Source organism: Chiloscyllium plagiosum, unplaced genomic scaffold, assembly GCF_037043375.1.
Source record: "Chiloscyllium plagiosum isolate Xiang-an unplaced genomic scaffold, Cpla_swu_hap1 HiC_scaffold_34, whole genome shotgun sequence".
Classification (NCBI taxonomy): Eukaryota; Metazoa; Chordata; class Chondrichthyes; order Orectolobiformes; family Hemiscylliidae; genus Chiloscyllium; species Chiloscyllium plagiosum.
This window is the reverse complement of record NW_028270172.1, coordinates 42,540,331-42,552,854: the sequence shown is the minus strand read 5'-3', so window position 1 is coordinate 42,552,854 and position 12,524 is coordinate 42,540,331. Positions and strand designations below refer to the sequence as shown.

The window sequence follows — 12,524 nt, the reverse complement described above, 5'->3', positions numbered from 1 at the left end:
GCTGAATTATGGCTTTTTCAGAAACCATAATAGTCTACCCTGTGAAGTCGGCTCCATAAGGACCTATTTAAAGGTAGCTTCACACTGCAGTCGGCATTCATCGAGTTGGCTCCTGTTGCAGCTCTTTCTGCTAAGCATCCCACACCTCCACCACCACTGGAATATATAACTTCTTTGAGTTCAATCAAGCCATCAAATTATTAACACATCTTACCCAAGATTTGATTCTCATTCAGTTTTCAAAGTTATTTTCCCTGGTCCGGTAACTCACTTCCTGAGTTCCCTAAAACTGGTGTCGAAATGTTGCATCATTTGACAAGGCACACTGCCAGGGCTCCTTCAGCATCTGCCAACTTTGCAATCGTTTGTTATTTGGGGAAAAAAAAGTAGTTTTTTTGGGAAAGAAAACTGCCACCTGGAATATCCTAGATGAGGCACCAGCCCCCATAGTAATAGCATTGGTTCTGATTTGTCTTAGCAAACTCGATAATTCTTATATGAAACCATTAAACAGCCTAAAAAAAAGTGGTGAATTACCTAATGTTAACCTCGTCACTGGAAACAGCAAATTTAACTGTCAACACTTCAGAGTCATCCTTACCAAAATCTGTTTGCTCATTGTTAAAGTACAGATTTGAGACGGCCCAGGGAATCCCTTGTGGACTCAGACCTGTAAAGCCTCTCTTGGTTCATCCCGGAAATTGCACTCTTCGGAATTTGAGAATAAAAATCCCTTGCAGACAGTTTAGTTTAATTTTAGTCATCCCCATTATTTACCAATAGCATCGCTGTTACAATATAACACTCAAAATTTATAAGCTAAACTAACCAGGTTCTAATAACCTAGGAGAGTAGGGTACCAGCTCTTCAAGTGCCCCAACACGCTACTCCGATGTACTGATACAAAGTAGCTTGCTTTACACAAAAGTTTACAAAAACATTGCATGTTCTTAATTGTACAGATTACAGTGAAAGACAATAATTCGTAAGGAAGAAAAGTTAATTGACAGATCTGTGTGCATTTGACTGATCACTCCTACAGGCCTTGAGCTATCCATCAGGTGAGAAAAACAAATCCAGCTGAGTTAGGCATCTGCTGGCGAGATACGTTCCTACAAGGAAGTCCTGGTTTAAATTAAGTGGGAGATGTCATAAGGCAACCTTGGGCAGCTCGCATGTCTGATATCATTGTTTTACAAAATGTTGCTGGAAAAGCGCAGCAGGTCATGCAGCATCCAAGAAGCAGGAGAATCAACATTTCAGGCATGAGCCCTTCTTCAGGAATGAGGAAAGTGTGCCAAGCAGGCTAAGATAAAAGGTAGGGAGGAGGGACTTGGGGGAAGGGCGTTGGAAATGCGATAGGTGGAAGAAGGTTAAGGTGAGGGTGATAAGGTGAGGGTGATAGGCCGGAGTGGGGGCGGGGGGGGAGAGGTCAGGAAGAAGATTGCAGGTTAGGAAGGTGGTGTTGAGTTCGAGTGTTGGGACTGAGACAAGGTGGGGGGAGGGGAAATAAAGAAACTGTAGAAATCTGAGTTCATCCCTTTTGGTTGGAGGGTTCCGAGGCGGAAGATGAGGCACTCTTCCTCCAGCCGTCGTGTTGCAACGGTCTGGCAATGGAGGAGTCCAAGGACCTGCATGTCCTTGGTGGAGTGGGAGGGGGAGTTGAAGGGTAGAGCCACAGGATAGTTGGGTTGGTTGGTCCGGGTGTGCCAGAGGTGTTCTCTGAAACGTTCCGCAAGTAGGCGGCCTGTCTCCCCAATATAGAGGAGGCCACATCGGGTGCAGCGGATGCAGTAAAAGATGTGTGTGGAGGTGCAGGTGAATTTGTGGCGGATATGGAATGATCCCTTGGGGCCTTGGAGGGAAGTAAGGGAGGAGGTGTGGGCGCAAGTTTTGCATTTCTTGCGGTTGCAGGGGAAGGTGCCGGGAGTGGAGGTTGGATTGGTGGGGGGTGTGGACCTGACTAGGGAGTCACGGAGGGAGTGGTCTTTTCGGAACGCTGATAGGGGAGGGGAGGGAAATATATCCCTGGTGGTGGGGTCCGTTTAGAGGTGGCGGAAATGATGATGGATGATACGATGTATATGGAGGTTGGTGAAGACCAGTGGGGTTCTGTCCTGGTGGCGATTGGAGGGGCGGGGCTCAAGGGTGGAGGAGCGGGAAGTGGTGGAGATGCGGTGGAGAGCATCGTCGACACCGTCTGGGGAGAAATTGCGGTCTTTGAAGAAGGAGGCTATTTGGGTTGTTCGGTATTGGAAGTGGTCCTCCTGGGAGCAGATGCGGCGGAGATGAAGGAATTGGGAATATGGGATGGCGTTTTTACAGGGGGCAGGGTGGGAGGAGGTGAAGTCTAGGTAGCTGTGGGAGTCGGTCGGTTTATAGTAAATGTCCTTGTTGATTCTGTCGCCCGAGATAGAAATGGAGAGGTCTAGGAAGGGGAGGGAGGAGTCTGAGACGGTCCAGGTAAATTTGAGGTCGGGGTGGAAGGTGTTAGTAAAGTGGATGAACTGTTCAACCTCCTTGTGGGAGCACAAGGCAGCGCTGATACAGTCATCGATGTAGCGGAGGAAAAGGTGGGGGGTGGTGCCAGTGTAGCTACAGAAGATGGACTGTTCCATACATCCTACGAAGAGGCAGGCATATCTGGGGCCCATGCGGGTGCCCATGGCTACTCCTTTGGTTTGGAGGAAGTGGGAGGATTGGAAAGAGAAGTTGTTCAGAGTGAGGACCAGTTCAGTCAGTCGAAGGAGGGTGTCAGTGGAAGGGTCCTGGTTGCTTTGGCGGGAAAGGAAGAAGCGGAGGGCTTTGAGTCCTTCGTGATGGGGGATGAAGGTGTTCAGGGACTGGATGTCCATGGTGAAGATAAGGCGTTGGGGACCGGGGAAGCGAAAATCATGGAGGAGGTGGAGGGCATGGGTGGTGTCCCGAACGCAGGTGGGGAGTTCTTGGACTAAGGGGGACAGGACCGTGTCGAGGTATGCAGAGATGAGTTCGGTGGGGCAGGAACAGGCTGAGACAATGGGCAGTCAGGTTTGTGATTTTGGGCAGGAGGTAGAAACGGGCGGTGCGGGGTTGTGGGACTATGAGGTTGGAGGCGGTGGATGGGAGATCCCCTGAGGAGATGAGGTTATGGATGGTCTGGGAGATGATGGTTTGGTGATGGGAGGTGGGGTCATGGTCAAGGGGGCAGTAGGAGGAGGTGTCCGCGAGCTGGCATTTAGCCTCAGCGGTGTAAAAATCAGTGCGCCAAACTACCACTGTGCCTCCCTTGTCTGCCAGTTTGATAGTGAGGTTGGGGTTGGAACGGAGGGAGTGGAGGGCTGCACGTTCTGAGGGTGAGAGGTTGGAGTGGTTGAGAGGGGTGGAGAGGTTGAGGTGGTTAATGTTGTGGCAGCAGTTGGCTATGAAGAGATCAAGGGCAGGTAAGAGGCCAGTACGGGCTGTCCAGGTGGATGGGGTGTGTTGGAGGTGGGAGAAAGGGTCGTCAGAGAGTGGGCGAGAATCCTGGTTGAAGAAGTAGGTGTGGAGGCGAAGGCGGCAGAAGAATTGTTCGATGTCTCGCCATGTGTTGAACTCGTTAATCCGAGAGCATAGGGGAATGAAGGTGAAGCCTCTGCCAAAGACTGATCTTTCATCCTCAGAGAGGGGTAGTTCTGGAGGGATGGTGAAATTACGGCAGGGCTGGGAGCTCGGACCTGGGAGCTAGTGTGGGGCTGGAGCTGGGAGTGGGGGCGGGGCTAGGCGTGGGGGCGGGGTTAGGCGTGTAAACGGAGATCGGCATGGGGGCGGGGTTAGGCATGCCGACGGAGATCGGCGTGGGGGCGGTGTTAGGCGTGCGAACGGTGATCAGCGTGGGGGCGGGTTTAGGCGTGCAGACGGAGATCACCGTGGGGGCGGAGATGCATGCGGGCGTGATCGTTGTGCAGGTGAGTGATGGCACTGGGGGCGGAAGTGGCTGCGGCGACGGCAATCCCAGGGGCGGACGTGGCTGTGGCGACGGTAGGAATGGTGTTGTTCCCGATAGCCGTGGAGGCTGCGAATCTGTCGGCGATGGTTTTCCTGGCAATCGTGGAGGCGGTTGTCTGGGCGGTGATCGCGGAGGCTGCATGGTTGGTGGGGACAGAAGTGATGTCATGGTTCGCGGCGGCGGTTGCTGCCACGCGTGCTGCAGCAGCCACGTGGTTAATGGCGCCCAAGTGATTCCGGAGGCCGATGGAAGATTCTGGAACAGTTGAGGAACCCAGAGTGTGGGGGTAAGTACATGAAAGTTTTTGGTACTTACTGTCTTTAATTTCCAATATGGCTAGGAAGAACTGTTTGTTTAGTGTATGGATTCTTCTGTGGATGAAGAATAGTAGAGGTCCTTTGCAAGTCTGTGAGAATGTTGTCCTGAGCTGGGGTAGCACTGATTGCAGGGAATGTAGGTAGCGGCGCATGGCTGCAAGCGTGGACCGGAGGGAGGTCTGTTACTGGAGGCTTCAGATTTGTTGTAGGTACTGGTTATCCTGGTTGGGTTCAAATTTTGTTGACCATAAAATGGCTTTCCAACAGATTGTGTCAGAATCTCTTCAATGTTAGGTTTAGAATAACTTTAAGCTGGGAGCAGATTCCTGCCTTTTACCTTAAGCACAGAATCATTTTGAAAATGAGGGTTAAATGTTACTGCAAAGTTATATTTAAAATGATTAATTAGTCTCGAATTAAACATGCCTTCTTTTCAAGTTTGTGATTCAAATTCAAATAAGACATAAGGCCTGATTAGTTAGAATTGACAGTGGGGCAGTCTGTAAGGTCTGTAGTGTGGTCTGCAAGAACAGCAAGTAGGTTAAGGCTTCATCAATATTAGCTTTTATAGAGTTTGTATTTGATAACTGGTAATGGCTACTCAATGTCATCAAAGTCCCAAAATGCAATAAAATTCAATCCATGGCAGATAAGCACCAAGAGGTAACTTTCTCCTGGCTTCAACAGCCTCAGCACTAAAATGGTCTCTCTCTTCAGTGTCCTTTTGAACTCTCGTCAGGGTTTTGTAACAGCAAAAAATTTTTCTCTCTGTGTCTGCCCCGCTTGCAAGGGATAATAAGAATCCACTATAATTAACAGCATCTGACTGTTAATTACAAAGTTTTTGATTGTACTAATTAAACTTATAAAATGTCTTTGGATTTTGCTTTATTTTAGCTACTTTTTCTCCATGCCTCCTCTTCATAATTTCTTCATTTGTAATACCCTGCACTTTCTATCCTCCTCTCAGATCCTGCTGTTTCAGCTCTCAGTACCTACCATAAGCTCCCCCTTTTCCCCCTTAACCAATCCTACGCATTCCTTGACATTTCTGGTTCCCTGGACCTATTTCCCTGCCTCTCTCCATTTACGGGAATGCGTTAGCCCTGCACTCTCACTACTGTCTTTTTAAATGACTCCCACTGCTCTGTGGATTTTCCTACAAATAGCTGCTTCCAGTCCACTCTCCACTCTCATCAAATCCTGCCTTGTCATTTTCAAATCAGCCTTTTCCCCAATTCAGCACCTTTTTATTCCTTGTCAAACTTTTCTGTACTTTTCTGTAACAATGTTTTTAAATAAAAGACTTATGGTCACTATCACCTAAATGCGTCTCCATTGACACTGCTTGAATTTGTTCCCTAAAATTAGGTTGAACAGCTTCCTTCACTTTAATAATGTTCTATGTGTTGGCTTTAATTTTGAGAATTCTGTACCCTTTTCCTTTCACACTTTGTTTATTCCAGTTAACAGTGGAAAAGTTGAAAGCCCATAATATTCCTCCCCGATTAGTTATACATTTGAGATTTCAAACTTTTTCAGATTTTATGTATTGTCATGTGTGCCGAAGTATAAGAGTGTTGGAGTACGGTGAAAAGTGTACAGAGTTGCCACTCTCCAGCACCATCTTAGAAACCAATAGATGGAATTAAAAACAAGCTGAAATGAAAGAAACAGAAACAAAAAAAATCCAGATCACCTTCGCCATTGTCATGAGTCTCGGGCCAGACTCACCAACACTGCCTGTGCTGGGCATGCCAATACCATGGTGCCACCATTGCTGCAGCCGCCAATGCCAATACCTCAAGTCCTGCGCCAGACCCACCAACCTGGAAGTCACCACACACCGGCACCGTTACTTATCGCTGGTGGCACCTTTTTGATATCGCCCACTTGGAATCAATTGAATTATCAGAGTCCACAAACTTTCTGAACAAATGCAAGAGTGTAACCCTTTATGAACCAGCACTGCCATGAGAGAAGCTGTCAATGCTGGTGCTGCCACATCTACTTTCTATCTCTCTGTTTGGGAGTTTATAGTACGCTCCCAACAAAGTTATTACCCATTGCTGTATATTAAGTTCTCCCTGTTTGGCCTCAATTGGAGAAGTCTTAATGACATCATCTCTTCGTGCAGTAATTTACTTCTTGATCAATACTGCCACACTGCTTCCCCTTTTCCACATCCTACACTTGTCTTACCTCAAGTTTGGAATATTGAGTTGCTGTTTTGCCCCTCCCTCAAACATGTCTCTATGACAGTAACAAAATCATATCCATGTCTGTTAATCAGCACCCTCAACTATCTGCCTTACTTGCAACCCTGTCATGCTCTCTTACTCCATATCGAGATAAGTGCTCTACCTTTCACATTGGCTTGATATTTTTCTTCTACAACTTTTCTGTGCATCATCCCCACTGCACCTGCAGTTTGTATCCTTTCCCCCTGTGAATTTAATTAAACTCCACAGACAGCCCCAGCAAACTCCTCGCATTGATGCTTGTCCAATTTCGATTCAATTCACCCTATCAAATTTGTATACATTCAGCCTTTCCTGGAATGTAAGGTCCTCCATTCTGCATTAACCATTCATCTCTCAATCAATCTATTCTGTCTGCTTATTCCTGTACTTAGCACGTGGTACAGAGTGTAATCCAGAGATTACAACCTTTTAAGGTCCTCACAAACTTTAATTCTTTAATATTCCAAGAGATATCAATGGAATAAGAAGTGAGGAACTGATTGCCTTTGCGAAAGTGATTATGAGCTGCTTCTTGAACTGTTAGTATAGGTTTGCCTACACCTGTTAGGCAGGCAGTTCCAGAACTTTTACTCAACGACTATAAAGGAACAGGTTCGAGATAGCATGGCATGTAGCTTGGAGATAAACTTGCAGGTCGATCTGTACACTTGTGTCTGCTGCCCTTGTCTTTCCAAGTAGTAGTTGGTTTGAAAGGTGCTCTTAAAGGAACCTTGGTGTGTTATCTTAGTGCAACTTGTACATAGAATGTACTGCTGCATTGTCTGTCAGTGGTGGAGGGTGTAAATGTTAAAGCTTTAGATAAGACGTTAGTCAAGGAGCTGCTTTGTCCCTGATATCATTGTGTTTCTGGAGTATTGTTGAAGCTACATCTGCCAACTTGTGCTTTGGAGATAATGAAAACATTTTGGGGAGTCAAGAGATGAGTTATTGATCGTTTCTTCTCTGCTCTTGTAGCCTACAGGATTTATAATGTTGTATTAACCACGTGAGTGGTTATCAATACCCTTCTTTTAAAATCCTCCCTTTGGTCAGTCAAAAGAAACTTTAATTTTCAATAGCAGAAGCTATTGCAATTCAATTAAGTTAGTTGAGTGAAAAATCGGCATTTTAATCATTTATCAAACCTGGGAAATATGAGAAAATGACATTAAACACACACAAACAGAGGTAATAAAAAGTTTCAAAAAGGTGGTGTCTGTACAGACAGGAAGATAAAGGCAGATGCTGTTTACAATTTTTAGAGTCTCAGTTATAAGACTGAAATATTTAGTTGATGTCTCGATGCCTCAAGAGTAGTGAAACTGAGTAATAACGTTAATGTCTTGAATAGTGGTTATTCTAAATTACTTTTTCACTGATGCTGGTTTCTGAAGTTGAGAGGAGACAGAGAGAGACTTCAGTGTCTTTGCTGTTATCATTCCATGTTGCTCTCTATCACTTTTGTTCCTCAAAGGATGCTGTTGGTATAGAGATTCTTTGCAGATTCATTTGTTTCAGTCAAAGCGAATCTTGGCAACATTTCTTCTCTCAATATGTGAATGAAAATTTTCACGCTAGTGTGAGTAAAACAAACAAATTTCTTGGGACCAAACTCTTTCAGTTTCAGGAGGAATCAATTACTAGGGGACACTGGTTCAAGGTGCCGGGGATGTTTAAACGAGATGAGTGAGGCAAAGGTTTCACACACAGAGTGGTAAGTGCCTGGAATGCGCTGCCGGAGGAGTGGTGGAAGCAGAACACAATAGCAGCATTCAAGAAACATCAGAACAAATTCATGAAGAGGAAAATAATAGAGGGATATGGATTCTTTGAGTGAAGATACTTTTAGTACGGAAGAACAAAGGGTGTTGGCACAGGTGTGGAGGGTCAAAAGGTTGATCTTGTGCTGTATTGTTCTGTTCTTTCGTTCCTCTAAATTAAAATGGTCATTCTAATGCAAATGACTTTATATTTTCTATGTGGGCAGCCTGAGTTTTTTTAAGATGAACACAGCAGCCACATTTAGTCAGTAGTGTCCTTTTCAAAAACAATTTTAGCCTGTGAAAGATTAATATATTAAAGTCAAATGATGAAAATTGAATATTGATCATCCATTTTCACTATGGTTGTAACAATATGGCTCGGTCATTTCAATTCATGTCAATGGTAAGTCCCAGAATTCACCACAGATCCTTAGGCAACTTCTTCCAAACACACACCACTTCCATCTAGAAGGATAAGGGTAGCAGTTATGTTGGAACATTACCGCCTGCAAGATCCCCAAGAAGCCACTCACCATCCTTACTTGGGAATATATCACTGTTCTTTCCCTGTCACTGGGTTAAAATCCTGAAATTCCCCCCAATGGCATTGTGGGTCGACCCCACAGCAGGTGGACTGCAGCGGTTCAAGAAGGCATCTTACCACCACCTAGGAATGGGCAAGCCAGAGACACCCACATAGCATGTGTGATTAAAATTAAAAAATGGTGAATGTTGATTGTAAGCACTTCTGGGATGGTAATGTCATTGAATGATAAGAATAGATGTTTAAATTCTCTTGTTTGAGGTAGTGATTGCTTGGCAATTATGATGCAAATGTTACTTACCACTTGTCTGCTTAAGCTTAAATGGTGTCCAGATTTTGCTTCATGAGAGTACAGTTTTGTCAGTATCTGAGGAGTTACAAAAGGTATTGAACATTGTCGAATTGTCTTCAGACATCCCCATTTTTGTTACTTGAAGGCTATTGATGACTTCTCACTTGGGCCGTGGAAAATACAATGCCATCTGAAATCCAAGTTTCTTTTAAAGATGCTTATTAAGAGATCTGGAGAACAAGCTCAGCATGTGACTTTGTAATAAATTTCAGATTTGAGCCAAATCTGTAAAAGTATTGTTACATTTTGTGTTATAAAAAGACAGAGGCAAGTTTAATTATTCTTTTGACTTTTGTTTGTCCTTGAATGCCTCATTTTGCAGTTGAGAATCGCTGATGAGTTATTCTGGAAACAGAAACATGCGATTACTCTGTTCATGAAATGGATATTACCAGATCAGCCAATTTCTCACCATGCCTGATATCCCTTCCACAGACATCCATGAAATGATAGTGCAAATTCACACCATGACTAATTTCATTACCCTGCCGTCTGTAAAGATGGCTGCTTTCTTGGCCTTCTCCAAGATTCTATTTCTTGAAGATGTCAGAGCTGGTTTGCTTCTACTTAATGCTCAAGGACACTAGCTGTTCATAAGCCAATCACATGTCATGTTCATAGACTTGTACTTTGTTTTCTTGAAGACATCATTATTAACTGTCTTTTTAAAAACCTGCAGAAGATGCAAATTCAAATTTTTAGAGAAATTGTATTTTGTTAACTTGGTGTTCATGATGATTCCTTCAAGGATTCTTACCTCCAGGGAATTGGTTTAGTTCAACTGGCTGGATCATTGGTTTATCGAGTATGATGCCAACAGCATGGGTTCACTTCCCATCATCGGTCTGAAGTTACCATGAAAGACTCTCCTCGATTGCTTGCCTAAGATTTGGTGGTCCTATGGTTAAAATCACCACCAATAACTTCTCTCTCTAATGTGAGAGCAGCCTCTACGGTCTGGTAAGATGATGGTGACATAACTCTTACCTGCATTACCAGCCTGGTGTTTGCAGACATTTGGATACCCAGTCTGTTGTTAATATTCAGAGAAACAAATTACGTTTTACTTTCCTAAAATAGCTGAGACAAAGGCACTCTTTAAATGAAATAATAGGCTTTTAGTAACATATCTGGTCTTGGGATTTCTAAATGAGTCCACAATTCTTCAGATTGTTGATTTTTTTCCCATGTTTTATCAAAAGTGCATTCACTTCATCAGAATGTGCATTCAATATCACATTTAAAGGAGTTGTTATACAGCTAAAATGATAAAATATTGCAAGGCAATACATGCTGTTGTTTTTAAGATGATACATGCCCTCATAATTTCATAAACCTTTTTCAGGTCAGCCCTCAGCCTGCAGGGAAAATAGCCCCAGTCTATTCAGTCTCTCCCTATAGCTCAAACAGTTCAACCCTGACAACAGCCTTGGAAATATTTTCTGAACTGTTTCAAGTTTAACAACTTCTTTCCTATAGCTCAGGGATGAGAATGGAATGCGGTATTCCAAAATGGCTTAACCAATGTCTGAAAAACAGCAACATGACCTCCCCACTCCTACAATCAATGCGTGGACCGATAAAGACAATTGTACCTAACACTGCCTTCACTACCTTATCTACGTGTGACTCCACTTTCAAGGAATTTTGAAGTTGCTCTTTGTTCAGCAACTCTCCCCAGGACCTTACTATTAAGTATATGCACCATGCCCTGATTTGCCCTACCAAAATGAAGAGAGTGAAAGGTTGTAGGTGTATACAGGAAATCTATTATTACCTATGAGTGAGCTTCCAAAGGTGTAGTCAATCCTGATAATCAGATTGCACAGTTAATTGTTTAAGGGAACATTTTTGTTCTCATGATGAAAATGTAGTAAACTAGACTAGCATATTTATATCCATTTCCGTTCACTTCTCATGGAATATTCATTGGAACATTTTAATACATTGCTGTGATATTCATATTGTTTCTCTCTAGAGAAAAACGTATCTAAATAAGGTTTAAATTGTGATAGGTGAAAATGAGCCTGTTTCAAAAGAAGGAAATTGGCAAGCCATTAAAGGTCTTTTCCGATTGTTACACTTGACTCGGGGTTTTATGTTGCAATATCTGAGTCTGTTCTTTTATTCAATTATACATTGAACTTTAATATACACAGAAAAGGTCACTTTACAATTCAAATGGGAGTGGAATGCAGGACGTGTGTTGCAATCCATCTTGGTCCTGTCAGAAAGATGAAGAATGGACAAATGAGGAGGAGAAAACTTTAATGGAAATAAAAATGTTATTCAAATTAAAATCGTATTTATGTGCACTCTATTTTTCATGTCTGGTGTTGTTGGGTATCTGGGCGTCAACCCAGTATGACATGTCCTGGGAATCTAGGCCTGAAGAAGGGTTACATCCGAAAAGTCAACTCCTGATGCTGCCTTGCTTGCTGTGTTCTTCTTTCAGCCTCCTGCCTGTCTACGTACTGGGAATTGAACACCCGTGTTTTACTGAAAGAGCCAAGTCATTTAACAGCTTGAGCCCTTCTATAAGACATTCTGTCAGGGAATCTTAGTCATTTTGATGTCAAGCACCTAAGATAGCACCAATTGACCACTAGGTGTTTTTGCTTACTATATTCCAAAACGAGTAAGTGTTAAAATGAACAGTCCTTTCACAGTTCTTACATGAAGCTTTTCCAAGTAGACAGTATATTCTTCAAGATCAATGTGTGTCTGTGTGGTGAAACATTCACTTTGCTGTTAGATCAGGAGTTCCAGGATTTTGACATGGTTTCTGACAGCAACTCTCCCACTAAGGGTTCTACGAGTGAATATTTCAGGTGAACTGGGAATCATGACCATTTTAAGTTGCGAGCTGGTTAAGTGTTTCAAGACAATTGGTAACTGATATTCCAACAGACCTATGTTATGATTTGAGGATATTAGCAACAGTTTATTGACAATCTACGTATAATGATATAGTGCACAAATATAACATGAGCAACATTGAGTACAGAAAGTAATTAATGCTGTAAATTTAGTGGTCTAATACTTGGATGCGCACTAGTGGTAGTCCTGGAAAACATCTCAATTACAAATTGAAGTACAAATTAAAATCAATAACACTGAAGCACTTTACAATGGCCATCCAGTGAAGTCCCATTTGTAAAGACTAATAAAGTACAGGGACTAGCATAAAGATACTGCCCTAATATAGGATACCCTGGGGATTTCTTTAATAAGGTTGGCACCAGTTATGTCTTGTATTTGATGTTATTGTCAATTCTTGCTGGATATGCTGTGGCCAGCAGAACAATGTGAGAAAAAAATCTAAACAATTACTTCAA

At 43.3% G+C, this 12,524-nt stretch overlaps 1 long non-coding RNA gene across 1 annotated transcript; it reads left to right on the top strand.

Moving 5' to 3' along the window:
* Positions 1–576: 576 nt before the first annotated feature.
* LOC148141151 (uncharacterized) lies at positions 577–11,503 on the top strand. The gene is made up of 3 exons (XR_015752790.1): positions 577–1,061; positions 9,935–10,146; positions 11,346–11,503. It is a non-coding gene; the product is annotated as an uncharacterized LOC148141151 (long non-coding RNA).
* Positions 11,504–12,524: the final 1,021 nt, after the last annotated feature.